This window comes from Cannabis sativa, chromosome 7 (genome assembly GCF_029168945.1).
Source record: "Cannabis sativa cultivar Pink pepper isolate KNU-18-1 chromosome 7, ASM2916894v1, whole genome shotgun sequence".
NCBI lineage: Eukaryota > Viridiplantae > Streptophyta > Magnoliopsida > Rosales > Cannabaceae > Cannabis > Cannabis sativa.
This window is the reverse complement of record NC_083607.1, coordinates 47430587-47439576: the sequence shown is the minus strand read 5'-3', so window position 1 is coordinate 47439576 and position 8990 is coordinate 47430587.

Genomic DNA, 8990 nt, shown 5'->3' with positions numbered 1-8990 from the left:
AAAACTTCGTTTGTAATATAATAGAAATTACAGAATAAATTTTTAATTTTGATAAAAAATATATAACTTAATTGATTTATTTTTAATTTAATAAATTAAATATTTAATTATATATTTTAATAGAAAAATACTAATATTTATATTAATTATATTTGTATAAATATATATTTATCGCATCAAAAAGTAATAATAAGTTACTAAATATACGTGTATATATATAATCTCATTTTATTATATATATCTAAATATATATATATAGGCAGCCGATTTTGTGCCCAAATGTGCAAAACACGGATTGGAATCCGTGTACGGTAGGTAGGTCCCACGTTAGAATAGTTATAATTTTTAATTATTTAATTAAGTTGGCAACCGGTTATTCTAGGTTTGGTAACCGGTTGTAAATTTGAATTTTTAATTAAAAAATAAAAAGGTACAATTTTATTACTGTTCACGTCAGTTAAAGTAAAAAAAAGTACAACAGCTTTACTGTTCGTGGCAGTTAATTGTACAAATATACTGTAGGCAGTGGGTCCATGTTGTCGGAGTGGGGTTATTTTGGTATTTTACATCATGTATGTAATTTTGGAATTGTAGTTGAGTACAAAATATCACGTACCGAGTACATTAATTGTTTATGCATGCTGTTTAGTAAAATTAGTGTACAAAATATCACGTACCGAGTACAAAATATCATGTACAGAGTACATTCATTTTTGTTTCGTAGTACATTGTTAAGAATAATTTGTTATAAATTATGAAATTATGTGTTGGTATATATTGAGTTTTACGTTGGTGTATTATTTTTATTTTTATTTTATTATTGTGTATAAAAAAAATTAATTACCATGGAAATTTTGACCTTATAAGATTGAATTTTCTTGGGTAAAATAATTTATTTGTTCATTAATTATAAATTTGAGATTTGTTGAGATAAATACCTTAAACACGGCAAACATAACATGAAGTATATAAATGTAGAGTTTTTGAAGCAATAACTAGAGTCATAAACCTTAAAACATCAACGGTTAAAAATAGCTAGTTATATATATGAATGACCATAGTATGATTCTTGTGTGGAGGAAGGCGGTTCAGGGAAATACGCGTTACAGTGTTCATTGAATGAGTCAGTTGTTGGTTGATTGTGTGCTGACTGTTGCCCCTGAGATCCAGTATTCTGTTGACGGTTTGGGCACCGCCGATAATCATGGCCTGATGAGCGACAAATGCGACAATGTCTTGAGTTTCTTGGGATCTGCTCCCCGTTCGGTCCTTCCCTTGGATTTCCCGTACCCTTTGTTCTCACAACTTCAGGTTCTTTAATAATGTTGGGGTTGTTACGATATCTTCCAGGTTGTGGCGTCTGTCCTTCTGGATTGGAACTCATCTCAAATTCTTCCTTGAACATTAGAGTTAGCCGTTCAATCTCTTCCTTTGCACGCGTGTACGAATCCTCTGTTTTTGCTGCATAGAAAGTCAAGTTATAAGTTAATGAGCTGAGAGATCCAAACCTAGCCATCTCATAAATGTGTTGTTGTTCTTGGGCCGGGGGGTTAAAATGTAGGTGGAGATTTGTCTTCGCGGATTTGCTCCATCGCTTCATGAGAAGAGTATTAGGTATTCTTCTAATGTTTAATCTTTTCATTGTAGCCCATAAATGTCTACAAGGGTACCCCTGACTTTCATATAGCATGCAGCTACAGTGTAGTGCTCGTTGGCCTTCACAGTAATGAACTCGGTATCGGACTTCCGGATGCTGAAACTTTCCAATGGTGTATATCTGCCACTCTCCTTCTTGCTCCTGACTTATGACAAAATAATTATTCTCTAAATCAAGCTGCTCAGCAACCTTGTGGTACATAGTTCTTGTGTAGAATTCAGCACACTGGTTGTAGTGTTGGGAATTATTTTACCAGGATCTTAGATCTACTCACAAGTATGTTTATTAACATCCTAAATATGAACTTTCTAAAACGATAAAATAAACACATATAAAGTTAAGAAAACCTTACATTGATGCAGCGGAATAAATGTCTCCTTCCACTCAGATCTCTAACCCTTGATTCCTTTCTGTAGCAGAGTATAATCAAGATCTGAGCCCGAATCTCCTTCTTCTTCAAGCTTTGATCCTTCACAGTCTTCCAATCTATGATTGAGTTACTGCTTACTGTGTGTGGGCACTTACTCTTTCACTAGGGTCACGAAAAAGATGAAGGAAAAGAGGGAGAGAGGTTTCGGCCAAGGTAGAGAGTGAGGGAAGGCTCAGTTTTTCTGAAGAGAGAAATTTCTGTCAGAAAGGCTTATGAAAGCTTGTGTTGTGAATGAGCCATCACTTTCTATTTATAGGCAACTTACTAGGTTTAGGTTTAGAATTATTTGGCATTAAAATAATGAAAATATTAATTTGAAAAAACCTTATAAGTGGCCGGCCATAGGTGTTGTAATGGGCCCCACTTAATTTTGCAATTTTATCAAATTTTATCTCTATTTTCTCAAAAATGCCAATTTTCCAATTCTAACCTTTTAAATGCCAAAACTAATTATTTAATAATTAAAATACATTATTAAATAATATTGTCATTTAATTTAATTATTAATTAGACATATAAAGTCCATTAATAAATAAATAAACCCAGAAAACTCTTTTCCTTACAATTTCACCCCTGAATAGTGAAAATTCATAAAATCAGACATAGTCTAACTTTAGAATTATAATTGATCAATCACGAATCAATTAATGAGTCTTATAAGCAGAATGTTCTCAACTAGAATGGGGACCATGGATCTATATGCTGAGCTTCCAATAAGTGAACCAAATTTACCAAGTAAATTCCTACTTATTAATTCTTCGTTGAATCCACTCTTAGAACTTAGAATTGCACTCTCAGACTTATATAGAGCATATTGTATGTTTCACGATACCAATATACTATCTCATTTAACCATTGTTATAATCTTATTGTGATTTAAAGATCCTCTATATAGATGATTTACATCGAGATGGGATTTCTTTACCGTTCTCACCCCTCAATGTATTTTGCCCCTTAAAACACTTAGCTACCTGTAAATGGTGTTTAGTGATCTAATAATTAGTCAGTTAAACAAGAGCTCATCCATTTACTTCTATTTGCTAAGCTCGAAGGGAATCATCACTTAACTTCTATACACCAGTAGAAGCTATAGATTCCATATTTATGTTCAGCACTCCCACTCAATCATACTATCATGTTCCCAAAATATACGTATCACCCTGACCCAAAAGTAGGCTTAACTAATAAATCAAAGAACATGAATAGCACTCCTGAGTTGAGCCCAAGCATATCAGGATTTAGATTCTTTTCAATCTTAAGATCAACTACTGATATTGACTTGGAAAGATATGTATAACGGTAAGTTTGTAATATCTTAACTTAGTTGCAATATCGGTCCAAATCCAATGTATACTCCATACATTCGAAACTAGTATACTTTGCTAATGTCCTGGAAAGAACATAACACTTACTCCAAGTGTAAGTACACATCATCGCTGATTATCACATTAGTGTAAATCCAATAACACTGATGAAACAGGGACCAAAACTTTTGATTCATATGATCACAATCACATTCCACTGTGTTGACGATACTGTAATTGTGAATAAACATATGATCTGGATTTAACTGATTTTGTGTGTATGAATGTAATAAACTTATTAAACATATTAAACCATTAGCATGTAAAATTCATGCAAACATCAATCACTTCAAATTTCTTATATTGATAACTAATCAGATTGTAAAGGGTTTTATTTAGGGCATAAAACCTAACAAACTCCCACTTGCACTAATATAAAACAAACTGTGCAAATAGGTCAATCTGATGTCTTGATCTTTAGATCAAGTGTAGTATATTTGAATCCACCCAAACTTCTGGAAACAAGTTCATAAATACTCTTATGAAACATCCTTTACTATATGCTTTACTCATCAAGGGATACTGAAATCTTTACTGTTTTAAAAGTACATCTGAATTAACAGAGGACATATCTCTCATATTTTAAAATATGTAATTGAGATAATACAGTGTAGACTTTTCTTCAGTGATATAACTTTCTGGTATTTTCGAATAGACCAAGTTATAGTTCTTCTCTGGTAGAGCTTGAATTATTATACAATAATTCCTCCACCCCCAAAGTAAGCACCATCTTAAGAATTTCGAAATTAGATGGTGTGATACAAAGACAACTGATACACAGTTCCTTAATATCTGACATATAGATCACTTTCATAAATCCTTCTTGAATATCTTCTAATGTTCCCTATTTGATTACATCTCAGATAGCTCCCACTCAATAGCAGATGTCTGGTTAAATAATACTTTTAACCTCTGATTGTTTAGAGAGTTACATAGTTGTGACTTTTGTATTAGTCTGAAACTTTAAGTTAAGACTAAGTCATCAACATAGCAGACTAGTATTTGAAGTGAAAAATACATGCCAGAGATAAAGTAATCAAAATTAAGATACCATCAAATTTTATGAGGATTAAGAATTCTATGTTCAAGTCATTTGAATGGACTGAACTAGAGTTCTTTATCTTATTCTCATAATTCTGATAAGCTATACCTATCCATGTGAATGGTTAGATTTGCTTTTCAGTAGTGTTCTTAAGTACCTATCACAATTATCAACCTAATGAAGATGGGTATAGAACTTTAAAATTCTCCCACTCAATTAAGGTAGTGTGAAACTTTAACAAAGAACTTTCAAAGGTATCAAACTCTTACTTACAACAGTAAAATTGAAATGGAACATACAATCAAGATCAAGAATTTATATTGACAATAGCTGACTCATTATATTACTTCTATGTTTAAACAAGATATGTGTTTCATAGGGAATTGTGGAATAGACTCCACCCCTAAGAATATACATATAGGGTACTATGGATAACCTCCACCCCTAAGTATATAGAGATTATGATCCACCCCTAAAGGTTGTAAAGATCATGATTCTCTAAGTGTGATAGAGTTTATGTGGAGTTGAATACTATCCGCAGTTCATTAGATATAAAAGATCGTTGAACCGCATAGTTTTCTTAACTTTTCTCCACCCCTATCGTATCATAAGATCCTTTTATTAAACAAATTCTTAATAATTGTATGAGAATTAACAATTATGATAAACATAGAAATAATTTCTAGTGTTTATATAATATAACTCTATGAAGAGTTGTAAATATTATAGAATTTGCATCAATAATAAAAACACTTACACATACAAACATATAAATATAATGTGGTAATAATTGATGAAGATAGAATTAAATGAAGCTCAATCTCATAAATTGCAATAGGGAATTTCGAAAAAAAATAAAACTTTATTAAAAAAAATGTATTGCAACAATATGAGATAAACAGGGATAAATATCCCTAACTAAAATTTGAAATCCAAATTGTCTTTAAACTAAAACAATTAATTCAAAAAAATAAATTGAAGAGCTTCATCTTCATCTGGACGATTTCACCCTTGGTCCAGCTTGCTGATCCAACTCAATTGAGTTCAAGTAGCTTGGCCTATAAGAAGAAGAAAACAAATAAACAAAGTTAGTCCGTAATTATAAATCCAATTGGATAATAATTCACTAAAACTCTTAAAGTTTATGAAAGGAAATACCTTGTTTCTTTGCAAGAAGTTTAGGACATTGGGGTTTCCAATGGCCTTTTTCATTGCAGTGGAAACACTTTCCTTTAAGTGTAGCATCACCAGAAGGAGCAGTCTTTTTCATGACTTTTGTTCGCTTCTTGGTGTTCTTCCACTTCTTCTTCGATTTGGGCTTTGAAGCAGAGGCGACATTTGCTTCAGGTTTCATCGTCCCATTACCATTACCAGGATGAGGTTTACTCCCTTTCTTCTTGGGTCCTCCAATCAAATTTTCATAAGTTTGAAGGTCATTGACTAATTCATGAAAGTCAATTTCCTTCTTATTCATGACATAATTTGATGTGTATGGTAGAAATGCTGGAGTCGAGTCGTTCAAGATAAGACTTACTTGAGTAGCACTGTCCATTTCAGCACCATGATCCTGGGCTTCTTGGAAATAACTGGACATGAGGAGAACATGATCACGCACGTTTTGATGAGGTTCCATCCGTGCGTTAATGTACTTCTTAGTCGCGTCAAAGCGTGACTGAAGTGATGCCTTACCGAATAGCTCATTTAACTTCGTCATAACTTCAGCAGCCTTCTCAGTTTTAGAAAACCGAGTTTTGAGGGTGTCAACCATGCTAGAAAGCATAAAGTATAGAGCTTTGTCATTTGCCTTCTGCCAACGCTCATACTTTTCTTTCACAGCTTTGGATGCATTATCCCCGTGCACTTCGTGTGACGGCTCAGTTAAAACAAACAAGGCACTTTCTCCTATGAGAGCAATATTAATGTTCTCATTCCATTTATTAAAGTTAGATCCATTCAGCTTATTTTCAGTCAACAGTGATAACATGGGATTCATTTTGACAAACAGGATACTACAAAATAATAGAAATCAACAAATAGAAATTAATAATGGTTTAACACACAAAATCAATTCAGAAATTATAAGCACATAGCAAGTAGGAATGATATGAGAAAATACTTAAAAAAAAAATCAATCCTAAATAATTTCCAAGGTTTTCAATAAACTGATATCAGTGTCCCGTTTAGGCGAGAGTCAAAGCTATCATCCATTGAATAGAGTTGTCAGCTCATCTAAAATGTTAAACATTCTAGCAACCTTTTATTCGATCAAGATCAGAATCCAGCGTTGTCCCGTTTAGGCGAGAGTCAAGGCTATTCTATCTTATGAGCTTCTACCATTGTTTCGCAATTTGCAAGTCAAATATGGTCGCCACCATTAGGGTGATCTATACCATATAAAACACTTACAAACCACTTATCATGCGAGATTAAACGGTGCGAAATTGCTAATGAACGTTCCTCCATTAGGGAGGATTACTCACTAAAACAAACGCGGTGTAAAACCCACAATGGAGATCGAATATCTTAATAATAATAAAGCTCATTGTTTAAAATGTATTTTCTTATTATTCTAATAAATAAATCTCATTAAATTCTATTTAAGAATTAAAATTCAAAAATAAGAATTTAATATAATATTTATAAAATTATACTAGATGGTGATTGAAATAAAATTAATTATTTCCATCTTAGTAATAATCTTAAATATAAATATTAAGGAAATTAATTTAAGATGAATTAAATAAATAATTAACAACTTAAAAATTTCCTTTGAGAATATATTTATTGAGTTCGAAAATTAAGTATAAAAACTATACAATTTTCGAAAATAATAAAAATAGAAAAGAAATACTTCAAGCAAAAATATCACCTATCTAGATATTCTTTTGACTAGTTAATTCAATTTCTAATAATATATATATTTTAAATTCACTTATTTTAAATTAATCAATTAAATGAAAAAATCATTGACTTGAGTTGGTCCAAGAATTAATTAAAATAAATAATTAATTTACAACTCAATCTATTTTTCAAAAAAAATTCGAAAATATTGCATAATTAAAATGCAAATTTCGAAATTGATTAATAAAATAAAGAAAAAATATATATATATATTGAAAATTATTTAAACTTAAGTTGAAAAATTAAATTTCAACCTAAAAATTAATTTTCTATTTAATTAAGTGTCATGAAAAATCAATAAATATTTAAGTATCATGATGAAAATCAACTTAGATATTTAGATTTTTCAACTTAATTAATTGTATTAAATTCAAGAAATAAATAATTAAGTGTAGAGAAGCCTTAATTATTAATTTCTATTTAATACTAGGAAAAATATACTTAATAAAATTGTACCAAAATTAATTATTTAAATAATTAATTTCACAAAAGTATAATATTTTCCCATTTAAATATTAGAAATAATAAGTAGTCTAGAAATTACTATCTAGAAAATATCTTATTTGACTAAGTATCTTTTCAAAATTTGAAAAATATCTAATTTAAGTTATATAGAAAAAATCTAAAACTTAAATAATTCAAATCTAGATTTAATTAAATATCACAAATTAAGTTGTAACCACTTAATTTGAAGATATCTTTTAAAGTTAATATTTGAAAAGATATTAACAAAAAAAAAATATCTAAGATATTCCATTTCAAGTTAATATTTGAAAAGATATTAACTTAAAAAATATCTTAAGAATCTTTAATAACTAATGCCTAAGATTCCTCAACTTGATTTAAAATTTAAATCAAATATTCAAATTTAAGTTAGTTAAGAAAAATCAGTTGATACAACTAATTTATAACTTAAATAGGAATATTTAATTAAATAAGCTCCAGAAAGAATCTTAGTTAGTTAAAATTCTATATTTAATTAAATACAAGAAAAATACAAATAGTTTATCTAGAAATAATATCTAAACTAAAAGTGTTTTTCTTAAAATTAACTTTAAAATATTAAAATGAAAATAAATTTTCATATATTTTAAAAGTTAATTATGTTGCTAATTCAATTTTATTAGGTCAAACTATTATAATTAACCTAGTACGATTATTCAAATCGAGCAAATGGGCCTTCACAATTGGGGTAGTTCATGTGAGGGGGTGCTGGGTTCAGTATGTCGTACCCACTTCTATGGCACCCAACTCTCACACAAGGCCCAAAAGAGAGGAATTTAACCTTAAAATGAATAACTGTTATTAATTGAATAGGTCCAATAACTAAATGGACCTAAATAAAATCTATCATGGTGTGACATTTTATTTAGCAACAACCTATATGCATCTATATAATAAAATAAACATATAGGCTCACACAGGCACACTTTGGATGGATCCTATCATGTTGCTAGGTCATACACAGATGAAAGAAGATTGTAAAATTTACCTGTTACAAATTATTTACTTGACCAAGGGAGCCATCAGATCATTAGATCTGGCAAAAAGTAACCATGGCTATTTGCAATCAAGTAATAATAGGTTTTTAAAACT